The 13,133-nt window shown below is 40.8% G+C and overlaps 1 long non-coding RNA gene across 2 annotated transcripts in view; it reads right to left on the bottom strand.

Annotated features, from left to right (window-relative positions):
* Positions 1–12,860, bottom strand: part of LOC129685410 (uncharacterized) — a 28,116-nt gene extending 15,256 nt beyond the window's left edge. The window contains exons 1-3 of one of the 2 annotated variants that reach the window (XR_008721480.1): positions 12,797–12,855; positions 7,893–8,063; positions 1,528–1,634 (exon numbers count right to left, since the gene is read on the bottom strand). This is a non-coding gene — a long non-coding RNA (uncharacterized LOC129685410). Of the gene's footprint in view, positions 1–1,527; positions 1,635–7,892; positions 8,064–12,796 lie in introns of both variants that reach the window. The other variant, XR_008721481.1, reaches the window with a different exon arrangement.
* Between the last annotated feature and the right edge of the window lie 273 nt (positions 12,861–13,133).

Here is a 13,133-nt window from a genome sequence, read left to right as displayed (position 1 = left end):
GTGAAATGTGTCGCCATGTGCATTTCACATGTAAGACAATTAAAGGTCCAAGAGTACAGTGTTCTGCCAAGAGCCACAGAGCCAGGAAAAGCAGAAACAATTTCAATTCAAACCCAGTTCTGTTGCAGGCCAGAAACAAAAGTGGCCTTTCTTACCTAGTTTCTAAGCCTCTTATTCTCAATCTTCATTTCTTAAGGTTTTCAGACGCTTCCCCCTTCCATGAGCACTTTCCTTATCCTCATCGCAGGCCTTCACTTATTCCAGAAGTGTAGAGAGAGAAAACAGAACCAACAACTAGCTCAAACTGTAAAATGGTGTTTGTGGCTCCTACTCCCTGACAGTAGCCATGTTCCTAGCACATGATATATGGTTTCTTTCTTCTGTTCTTACTTCTGATGATGTTTCTACAAATTCTTGCAGTGTGACAAGACAATCAGATCTGTAGCTGTAAATCAAAAAGCACCAGTCTGGTGCCTAAGTGTCTAAATATGTGACTACTGGCCTTCTCAAAGAACTTACTGAATTACACATTCTCTACCCAAAGATGTTCATGAAAGTAGACTTGAAGTGTTGAAAGATGACGACTGTCAAGATAAACTAGTTGTCCAACCTTTCTATTAATAGGAAGGACCTAAACTATTAAATATGTATGTAATTACCAAAAGAACAAAATGGGGGAGAAAGAGAGAGAGATGTAAGAGAAAAGAGGGAGGGGGAGACAGAGTAGTTACATTTCTTATGGGAACCGGTGTAAAGAAAGGTATTCTACATTGTGAACTGGTATCCAATGGGTACACAACTAAAACAATGTTTCACAAAGCAATAGGACACAATGAACAACTCACTTTAACATTTCTCTATCTCCCTTCTTTCATTTCTTAAATAACACTCAGGTTAAATCAGATCCACAAAGCTGATTTCATGATATCCTAATGGGTCGGGCTGTGAGGCTGAAAGGCTGTAGCCAAGGACTATCAAATCCTGTGCTGTCACCACCTTTATCTTTTTCCCACAGCAGATAGCATTAATGCATCCCAACATTCTTTCTGAGTTCAGCCAAACTAGTATTCCCAGCAGCGAGTATCACTTGGATGGACTCAGTACAAAGACATCACATGACCACTAATTGCTAAGGAGCCAGGGAACAGGGACGGAAACACTTACTTCTCTTGTGTGTCCTCATTATAACTCCAGGGTTTACATAGAGTCTGGCACACAGCTGGCATTGAAAAGTGGAATCAGAGGGTAAGCTTTGGCTCCACAGACCCTCCATGGACCCTTTCTGTCCTGACTTGTGCCCCTTTGCTCTCTTTCAATATAAATCTATCAGAATTCAATGATCTTGAGCACTGGACATTCCCCCCCCCGTCCCCACCCCCGTTCTCCAGGCTGTACCTTGTAATAGTTATCGGCACAAAGTCACTCGACAGTGTCTGTTTCTCCCTAAAAACAACTGGTTTAGACCTATAGATCATGAAGATAAAGTCATCAGATAAGCTGGTCCAAGAAGGAATATGGGAAACTTACAGGCAGGGACCTGAGCTGGATACTGATGTACATTCTCTCTTTTCAACTCTTCAACAGCGTGATCAGTTTCACATAATTACCTCATTTTACTGGTGGGGAACCAAATCCTTAGAAAAAAGAAATACCGGTCATATGATTAGCATGTTTAGCAGGGCTAAGATTTAAATCAATCAATCTCCACCTCCCTCCCCAGCCCCTCCAGCTACTCCTAAAAATAGAATATAAAATTACAAAGAAACAATGACCAAAAAACCTCAAACTCATTTGACTGATGTGAATTTAACAGGTTATCACACTGAATAAACAAAACCCAGTACCTCAGTAATATGCTTCATCATATAACTTTCCTTTTTCTTTACCAAATCTTTGTGAGTTATTCATTACTGGGTATGTTTTTCTTGGCAGCGGTTAATCTTGGCTGAGACATAAATTCTTACTGTGAAACAATTCAGATATGTTAAGTTCTCTATTACACAGAGAAAAGTAAGACTGTCTGTGTTTATGTGTAGATGATGGGTCAGGTCCAAGGGGAAGTATAAAAGAGAAACAATACATGAATTGGGGGTATTTATACAGGGCAAGAAGTTAAAAGCAAATCCAAAATTGTGGCCTTTGGCTCTCATTTGAAGCAAGGTGAGGAAATGCTATAAAAGAGAGTAGAATGGGTCAGGTAACTCACATCTGCCCCAACTCAAGTACTTTCTCATGTGTAGACGTGGGGTCTGCAATGCTCAATTTGCCCAGTCACGAACATGAGTCATCGAAAAGTCCCTAAGGAGGTCTTTCAAAAACGTGTTTCTGTTACAAGTTTACAACAGTAATTCTCAAGCAGGAGCAATTCAAGGGACATCTGGCTAAAGCTGAGGGTATTTTTGGTTGACACAATTGAGTGACGGTCAGGAACGGTATTGAACTGTATGATGCATTGGGGATATCTACTGCTTACAACAAATTACATGGCCAAAATGTGATTAAGTACCAAGGCTGAAAGCCTCTGCTGCAGACTCCTCCCATCTGTAAAGCAGAGGTGGTAAGAGTGCCTGTTCGGATGATGGGTTGTTGTGAGCCCTGGTCTGCTTTATGTGAAGCATTTAAAATAACCTTGGTGTTGTGAATAATGAATAAAAGCTGTTATACCTGTATCTTCATCACCTAAGTGTAGAACGTGGCAGAATGGTGTGGCCCACTTACTAGGTGGATTGGGGGTGAGGAAAAAAAATCAAACAATTGTAACACAGAAATTATCAAAATATTTTTATTTTATGTGCGTTTATCTGCACATCACGTTGAGTGCCTGGTGCCCACAAAGGCCAGAAGAGAGCATCAGATCCCCTGAAACTGGAGGTAAAGATGGCAGTGAGCATCCACGTGGGTGCTGGGGACTGTGAACTCAGGTCGTCTGCAAGAGCATTAAGTGCTTCTAAATGCCGAGTTTTGTTTTTTTTTTTAAATCTTTAAAAACTGAAATATATTGCATCCAGTTTTTACAAGGGGTGTGACCAGTGAATCCTACGTAGAACTTTATAGGAAACACTCCAAAGGAAGATGTGTTAGAAAGACAAGATTACACATTTATAGACTCTTGAATCTACCATTTCTCCTTTCAGGAGCTTTGGATAATAGCCTACCTTCCTCAGTAGTCATTAGCCGCAACGAGAACCTGGACCCCTCCATTTGAAATCGGTTTCTCTCTCTCTGTGTGTGTGTTCATGTGTGTGCAGGGTCATGTGTCCACAACTACATATGTGCAGGACAAAGAAGTATGTTTCATTCTAATCTTATTTTTTGAGACAGGGTCTCCCATTAAACACGAAGCTAGCCTTTAGACTAATCTAGCTGGACAGAATCCTACCCAGTTCCCCTTATCCCCAGCCCTGTGGGTTACAGGTATGCATGGTCATGGCAGACTTTTTGGGTGCTGGGGATTTGAACCCATGTCCTCTTGCTGTCAGAACCCACTGAGCCATCTCCTCAGCCCCAGAAAGTTTTAGGCCACGTGTGGTTGTTCCTTGAACACATGCTTTCTCAATGGTAAGGCCACCACGATCAAACGAAATGAAGAACAATGCCAATTCCCAGGATGATTATTCCTCTAAATTTTTATTATTATTTTATTTAAAAATAATATTATTATTATTATTCCTCTATAATTTTTATCATTTGAGATGAACACGAGATGTAGAAATTAAATACTAAGTTATGTGCTGTGCTTTGTAGATGAACCCCATTTCTTTAAAACATAAAGTAGGACTAAAAGAGAAGTCCATGGATGCAAAAGTAGCCCCAAAAGATATCCCAGCCTGTTGTTAGGTGCTAAGTCAGCAGACAGTATGGCACAAGACTGAGGCTTTAAGAACTATGACAGCTGAGGACAGACACACATATATTAGGCATCAAGTAAGTGCTTGTTATGGAGGGCTGAGCAAAGATTCGTGGGGGCAGAAGTCCCAGTTACTGTAACTTTTATGGGTGAAATGCACTACGGCAAATAGATAGAATTTAAAAGCAAAATACAAGCATCTGCCTTTTGTAGGTATTTCTAGATGAGCTTCCTGACGGTTCTTGTCTGGGCATCTAGGTGGTCAGAAGGTATTAATGCAAGGGTGTGTGTGTCGCTTGCCATTCACTATGACATCAGCAAGAGACAGTAGTTATTTATTTTTTATAGTTTTTTTTTTTTTACTTTTGTATTTATTACAATTTATTCACTTTGTATCCCAGCTGTAGCCCCCTCCTTTGTCCCCTCCCAATCCTGCCCTCCTTCCCTCTTCTCCTCCTATGCTTCTCTTCCAGTTTACTGATAGGGGATTTCCTCCTCCCCTTTCATCTGACCCTTGCCTATCAAGTCTCATCAGGTCTGGCTGCACTGTCTTCCTCTGTGGCCTGTTAAGGTTGCCTCCCCCCACCCCAAATGCTGTTTTGTTTTTTAATTTTGAGATATGTTCTCACTACGCAGTCCACACTGGCCTCGGGCTCCTCATGATCGTCTTGCCTCTGCCTCCCAAGTGCTAAGATTACAAGCATGTACTGCCATGGCTGGCTTTTCTTTAAATGCAGGTTCTGGGATTTGAACTCAGGTCCTTAGACTTATAAGAGAAGCACCTTCTATCTACGGAGCTCCCAAGTCCCTATGTGTGATTTTTTATTAACAAATTAAAGACAGGCCTAACATAGTTCTCATGATGACCATCAAGTCAAAGGTATGCCATACATAAATCATTTCAAGTATCCAGAACAACTGTAGTGTGATAGTAACATATCCAAACCCATCATGATAAAGTCACAGTTACGGTAAATATGACTTCATTTTACTGCCTCACTTATAACTGACAAAATGCCAAGCTTCAATTAGAGATTAGTAAAAGCCAATACAATTTTTATAGTTTTATCAACGTCATGCCACCTTGAATTCTATCTGCAGCCTCCCCGTGATCTACGGACTCTAAGCAGGAAACCTTGAATTCAGATGATTTTCTGAAGGCTTAAGAATGTTGAGCAATGAAAAGAACAAAAACAGATTCATCACGCTGTCTAATTTCTTTTCATTGGAAATAATTCCAGAAGACTCTTCCTCCACTGCAGAATAAAACTGTGCGTGTAAACAATCTCTGCGTATATGAACTCTTTTGATATTCTTGGTGAGGAAGGCATTAGTTTAGCTTAATCCCACTTAACAAATGAGGAAGGCAAGGCAGTGAGTTTTAAGTCTTGTCGAAGCTAACACATATGGAAGCTAAGTGCTGAGCTAGCACTGGAACCCATGGGTTCATAGTCTGAGGTCTGTGTATTGTTCCTAAGTTTTGCTTGGAAGCTTTGAGGGGTGGCGTGGAGCAGGATTTTATAGATATATATGTACGTATAAACACACACACATATGTATATATACTATATTATATATTATAATATATTATATCTATATAAGTATATAGTATATATACATTATATGTATATATATGCATCTATGTTTATATGTATACATATATACAAATATATACGTATGTATACGTATTATACAATGTACATGTATACAAACACGTATATGTGCATGTTCATATATACAGATATATGCATGCACGTATGTATACACATACATATGTATACATGTATACACATACATATTATATATACAGCAACTGTAAGCAGACTGCTGCTCAGACTGAGCAGTCCCAGTAGCTAATGGGCAGTATGTCCTGACTTCCCTGCTCGTTCACATATATGATCATGCTTAATCTAGCATCAATTCCAGAATGCCAGGTGCTCTGGGAACTCCATTTCTAATACTGTCTGTTCCAGTGATTTCTTTCAGTGCTAGAAATTTCTGTGTTGCCTTTAATAGTCATAGGCAAACACAAAATGAAAAACAGTGGCTTCCACTGTTTTTTGGTTTTTGCAAACCACCTTAGAATATTCTTTTGTATTGGGATTGGGCGTACTTAGGATGTTTTTCTAAAACCCAGCTCTCAAGCTCTCTCAGAGGTATTGCTTTCTTGGAACATACCCAATGTGTTCCAATGAGTACTGATGAGGTGAAAAACTTAAAAATTCTAATATTCTTGCTGTCTAGATGTCATTCATACATTATGAAACTTATATTCTGCATTTATTTTTTACTTTAAACTCTCTAATCTTTTAACCTTTTTGTTCTGACCTTTGAATTTATTCTGATCTTGCTTTCCACATAAATATTATTAAGTCATCTATATTAAAGCTCTCCTCTGTATTACAATCACTGCTTTACTTAGCCTGCAAACTCTGTCCACTCTTTAGGCAGATGTTTCTCAGTTTTACCATGTCCCCCACACCGACTTTCAGACACAACAAAATGTTAGCCTTGAAAGGGGTCTTTGTGCTTGTACAAGACCTTTAACCCAACACAGAATACAAGCTAATTTGTCCAACTTCTCTTCTGTCTCAGATAGATTCCAGTGGGAAGATTAGGTGAGAACCTTAAATCCAAGTATTGCTGGACCTGGAAGTCAGGGTGTGCATGGTGTGTGTTGACACACATATGCCTCGACACACATGTGACAGTCAGAGGACAGCGTGTGGGAGTCTGTTCTCTCCTTCCACCATGTGGGTTCTGGGACAGAACTGAGAACATCAGGCTTGGTAGCAGTGGGCACCTCTCTCTACACTGAACCAGCCTTGCTACTACACAATAACTGCATACATTAGAACTCTGAAAGTAAAAATGAAAGAAGGAAGGAAGGAAGACAGAGAGAGAGGGAAGGAAGGAAGGAAGGAAGGAAGGAAGGAAGGAAGGAAGGAAGGAAGGAAGGAAGGGGAAAGAAAGTTATCCTTTTATTTACTTGTTAAGGTTCAGGGGAAAATGTTCCAAGTGTTTTTCATGGAATGATCACCAGAGATTTACAATCCATCTAAAACAGTACACATTGTTCCCTAACAGACCATCTTTTGGTCATGAACATCATTGCATCTTGACGGACGTGGACTGAGGCTTGACCCAATTTTAAAATTTAAAAAAGAACACGCACACTATGACATAATGATTTCCCAAACCATTTTTTTTTAAAAAAGGCTTCACAAATAATCTGCTTAAATATCATGAAATACAGAAAATCAAAAGCGGAGATGAGGCAGGAAACACACAGGGTCAAAGGATGAGACCGTGACATTTAGGAGATTTCTGACATCTTTAACCTGGCCAGGCTAGTTTTCTTTTTTCTTTTATGTGCTTTGGTATTCTGCCTGTTTGTATGGGTGTGTCAGAACTGTAGTTACTGACAGTTATGAGCTGCCATGTGGGTGCTGGGAATGGAACCTGGGTCTTTTGGAAGAGCAGCCAATGCCCTTAACTGCTGAGCCATCTCTCCAGTTCTGCCAGGTCAGTTTTCCAGGTTTCTAGTTCGTAAAATAGAAACAATCATTGCAGCTAAATCACCAGCACTGTGGAGATGGGTCTTCTATAGCACAGACAAAGCACAGCACACAGAAAATGATTGACAGACGCAGGCAGGTAACTGCTGTAGTTGATACTGCTCTGACAAATAAGACAGATGACCATATTTTATTCGATTTTGACAAAAAGCTTTGCATGTTGATTCCCTGGCTTAGAAGGCAATTCTCTGTGTTAATATTTGGAGGTGGGTTCTGAACTCTAAGTGAGTGATGATGGCTTAGACTGTTTTTACATTTTAGCATTTCCAGCATGAATTATTTTTAGCTTAGGTAATTAGTGCTAAAGCTTGTCAGCTTGCCATTTGTTTCTTCCGCTTCTAATTTAAAAAGTTTTACAAACAAAGAAACAAACAAAAACCCAGAAACTACTAACACTTGTGATTGGTAAAATGAATTCTTCAAAACAAAGACTGGCTTAAAGAATTTGTTTCTTAACGGAGACTTACTTTTCCATTTTCATTTAATGTTTTGATTGAGTATTAAATGAAACAGGACGTTCTGGACATCAGCTGTGAACAATTATCAAATGCATTTATCTTAACAGGAAAGCGGATCTTTCAGATTCATCCTCTTTGTCATTACTTCTGATGTACGGCCATTCTTCCAGAACTTGAAAACTCCCAAACAGGAAAAAAAAAAATCACATTAATTTAGTTCCTTAAAAATTATTACAAGTGGTCTTTGTTTTACATCTTTCTCATCTTATTTTCATGTATTTCTTTTTTTGATCAAAATACTTTTAGTTAACTGGAGGTTGAAAGTGATAAGTCACTGGAAGAAAACATCTTTGGGCTAATTTGACTTAAAATTTAATAAAATAAGAGGATTTGAGTGAAATTTTCCTTTTATATAAAACTAGAAATTTGTCTCCAGAAATTAAAATCTTATAAAATTTCTACCTGCTTAGTTACTGGAAGCAATCAGGAGCTAGTCCTCAGATGCCAACTTAGGTATAAATCTGTTACTTTGAAACACAATCCAAACTTTCTCTTTGTTTGTGCATGTTGCACTTAAAACATCACCTTAATCCCATCTCCAAAGACAAAAACAAACAAAAAAACGAGCTGGGGGCTTTAATCTGTCATTGGGGCTATGGAGTACAGAGTGGTGTTTTAGAATTATTTAAGTCAGGATGAAAACCAGAGTTTACTTTTATTTTATTTTTAGGTTTAATTAAGTCCCACACTCTACTCATTGAAGAGAAACCAGTTTCGAGTTATGGCATAGAACAGGAAGAGAATCACCAGGCAACAGAATGACCAGCAGGAATTCGAAAGCTCTGGTCTAAAGCTACTTGAATCCTCGTTTAAAAGACTCCACTAACCCTGTAGGGCCAAAGAGCTCAGACTTCCATCCATCTGCCCACTCACTGCTCCTGGGTCCTATTTTTAATCTGGTTTTGTTTGCTTTCAGTGCTGAGGATTGGACCCAGGGCTTTGTGGGCGCAAAGCAAGTTTACTGTTCTTATTTACGACTCACAAAAAAGAATTAAGTTAGTGGAGTTGAAATAATCACTAAATGGCCAGGCTTAAGTCAGGAAACAGTTAACACACTCCACAGGTGACTCAACAGCGACTTTGTGAGAGGGCGTGTGCTCTGTAATTTAGCCATCTTAGGCTGTGTTGAGTTAGTAGCGCTCATCAGTTTGACTTTTGGACTCACAGTCCCTCACCCATACTGAAGCCCTAGATTACCAGCAGTGCCGTTTTCAACTTAGATGTATAACAATATTGGTCTCAACTAGATAGTGCACATCACATTTAAATCAGGGAGAAATAAATAAGTAAATCGCTCAGCCCACAAGTTCCAGGGCATGACTTCCAGGGATGAATTCTCTGAGTTAGTCAACACACGTTCAATTTATTAACATGGTCAAAGACTATCGGAGGTTGACAATTAAAGACATCAACTGTCAGGTTAGATTGGCTTTTAGACACAGAAGGCTTTCTCCCCATCCCCTTTGCTGCCATCCTGGTTCAGAATCAGAATTATTTCCAAAGAACATCAACTTAAAACATAGCGAAGACAATCCATCAAAGAATTACTTCAGCAGAAGAAAACATGCCAACTTGAAAAGTTAAATTTACTACTTTGTTATACTTTTTCCATCTTCCAAATTGTATAAACTGAAGTGTTTCTTTCTCCCCCTCCCACCAAAGAACTACAATGCGATCTGTAAACAATTCAAAATAAGCAAAAAACTTAAATGTACTCTTGAGCCCTATATAGACTCCTACGCACTACCCACTGTGGGGGATTTATAATTAAATCATACTATGTCTTGAAATTTTTTCCCAATTAGTTTGAAAGCAGTTTGAATAAGGCTACTGCCTATACACAAATGGCACTAATTTCCCCATTTGAGTATAAGTCTTTTAACTCCATTTTTTAGGCCCCCGGGAAAGGAAGCGGAGCTGAGCTGGACAGGGATGGATTTGCTGTGGAACATGAAATCCGCTTTGCCAATGGCAGAGCTGACTCCAGCCTCTACTGTCTGTCAGACTTGGTAAAGGGCGTTAAACGCTCAGACTTCTTGTTGTTCTGAATTCATGCAGACTCAGGTTGATGGGGTAGGAAGAAGATCAACACGCATCACTTGCCTTATTAATTTTCCCCACGGTGTCTAGCACCGGAATGATCTGTCAGAAGCAGCACAAAGAAAGAAATGGAAAGTGAGCCAAAAAACACCCATAGTATGAGCACTGACTGTCAATAAAAATTGTATTTTCCCTGGTAAAAGTGTATTTTTAAGTTACTAGAATTACTGTTTTGCTCCAAAGATTGGTGCTATTTGTGATATTGAAATAATGGTGTCTTAAAAGAGTATTTATCTTAAAATAGAAATGACTTAGTTAATTCTGTGTAATTTGTAAGTTGGCTTCAAGTGCTCGGTAGCTAGGATCAGCTAGAAAATATAAAACAGAACATATCTGATAAAGTCAGGATCAGGGTTTCAAGGTTTTTGGGTATGTTTTCCGCCTCTATTGTCACGCATGCAATAACTATATATTGGTTAAAATGTTGATTATATAATAAAGTAGAAAATGCTAGAGAATCTACAAGTAAATCTTGCCATAAACTCTACCTTTTGATCTCCTTACTACTGAAGCCAACACAGATTTTCCTCATACCCATGCTTAAATTTTAAATTCATCTCAAACCTCTTCCCGATTTTTTTTTATAACGTCTCAGAGTCTCCCACACAGAAGAACATAGAATGAAAAATAGCCTGAGATTCTGCAATGAAGCAAGCGCATTAGGGCACTTACATGCACAGATTAAACAACTGATCTACTTTCTACACAATTTATTGCCATTCTTTAAAAAACCCCAATGAAACTGTAGCTCACAATTCAAAAATCAAATCAGCCACTTTTTACATAAGTTGGTTCTATTAGATTTAACAAAGTTTTTTTTTTCTACATTACAGAACTATGTTATAACAAAATGTATCACTCATTAAAACTTTTGAAATATTTGGGGGTTACTTTTAAGCTAAGTTAGTCACTAACTACATCAGGAAGATGTTGAAGCATTATTATTAGTCCTTTTTTATTTACGATTAGAGAATTACATTTCCTAAAATATCTTCAAATTCCATATTAACCTTTAATACTATATTTATCCCTAAAATGTTAATAATCAGGCTACATTATAGTCTTTTTACAGTTTAAGAGCCCCACAATGTTCAGATGATCAAAGTACATAGACATGGATGAAATAGTGGCAACTATGGAAAATTTAATGATATATAATCTCAAGATGTCAATACCTCAGCAAAACACATTCTACAAAAACCTATCGGCGAAGAAAATTATTTAAGTCAATCAATGTTCTGTAAATTACCCTAAATAGTTAACAACTGTATTTAATAGAGCTTCTGGCGCAAATCAAGAAAACTGATTTCAAACTGAGTAAAAAAAATTACACACAGAGAATGTTTTTTTCTTGCTTTCCATTTCCATAAGGATATTCAAAGAGTAAACATTTCATAGTTTTCTTCTTATGATAATCTAGTTAAAATTTCAAAACAAGCCGAGTGCATGCTGTCAGTCTACGTATTTTGTCACTATTACATAGGCTTCAGAACGTATAAAACTTCACCAAGCGCCTACTAGAGACTTAAGTTTCTTGCTTTTCACACCTACCATGAAACCAATAGCTGCATACATAATAAAGACCCTACATGATGCAAAGAAAAAAGTTTCCATAAGCCCTACCCCCAAATCTATTAAAGACAAACCAAAAAATGCCTGTCTGGGGGCCAGCTAGCCTGCACAAGTTACGACGGAGAAAGACAGCTAACTATATTACTCTTTGGTGGGGCCGACTATACACCCTTATTTCCACCTTTTTGATGATAAAAGTCAAGGTAAAGGCCTTACCTAAGGAACTGCCTCTGGAAACACTGAAGAAAAAACAAAACAAAACAAAACAAAACAAACAAACAAAAAAAAAACAGAAAAAGAGTGGAAAACAACCTAAAAAGTTAGCCCCTCTTCCAACCAAACACAAAACACAGGAAATCTCAAGCTGGCCGTCACTTTTAAAACGCTTAAAGCAAAAGTCAAGTTACCAAAACTTTCTCAAAACAAATTACAAAACAGAGTGTTGTGGAAACTTCTGCCCACCAAGCATTTTAATCCATAGGTAATAAACTTTGCCCCAAAATCTTGCATACAGGCCCCTCACCCCCGCCACTACCCACCACCACCAATTGCACCTCAATGGCGCCAGAACTTCAATGAGGAAGCTGAAAGACCGGATTCGGCTTTCAGAACAGGTCCCCGGGCAGGAGGGTGCTGGCTTGAGCCACAGCTCCAACCCTGGGCGCAGGTTCTGAGTCCGCATTCCTTGTGCTATTGCCTTCAAGGCAGGGACAAAGCTGCCCCCGAGAAGCTTGTGCCCGTTTCGCTGCCTTTCTTACACGGCTACTGTCTGGCTTAGGGAACCCTGCAGCGGCTGTCTCTTCGAGGAGCCGAGCATTTCCAGGTGGGGTCAGGGCTCACGAACACCCTTTCCCCGCCGTACGCCCTGAAAACAAACGAATCCTCCGGGTTGTGCGCCTGATTTCGGTTCCCTCCACCGGAGGAGCCCGGGAAGTTTCCAGGCACCGGGAGTTTGAAGCGGTGCGTGGGCTGCTCGGGGACTCCCCGGCGGAGAGCGCTCGCGCCCACCGCGCTCCGGGTCCCTGCGCGCTCGAGGATCGCGCGCGGCCCGGTCGTGTGGCAGAGCGCAGGCGGCTGTGCGGGACCGCGCTCCGCTCCCCACGCGCCCTGCTGGGCCGCCGGCTCCCTCACCCACTCCCTCCCATCCCCGGGCGGCTCGCCGCGCACCCACGCCCGCTCACCTGCTGTCTCCCCGCGCCCCGCGCGCGCGTCTGCGTCCCGCGTTGTGCGCAGGTCGTAGGCGCCGCGGGCTGTGCCACCTCCGTGCGCCCACACCTGCCGCGCGGCTCGGCGCCCCGCCCCGACTCCGCCCCGAGGGGACCCGGCCGCGCCTCTGCTGGGCCAGCGCGGATTGCTCACAGCTCCGGAGCGCCGCGGCCCGGCGAGGTAGGCGACAGCCACCGCCCGTGCTGCAGCCACCGCATGGCCACCTGCGGGAGCCAGAGCACTCCGGAGGGAGGTACTGGCGGCTCTGCCAGCAGGCGTTCTCGGAAACCCTGGCGAGTGGTACAGCCCTGG

This window comes from Psammomys obesus, unplaced genomic scaffold (genome assembly GCF_907164565.1).
Source record: "Psammomys obesus unplaced genomic scaffold, mPsaObe1.curated_primary_1811, whole genome shotgun sequence".
Lineage (NCBI taxonomy): Eukaryota > Metazoa > Chordata > Mammalia > Rodentia > Muridae > Psammomys > Psammomys obesus.
The sequence above is the reverse complement of the archived record's forward strand: the minus strand, read 5'-3'. Positions and strand labels throughout refer to the sequence as shown.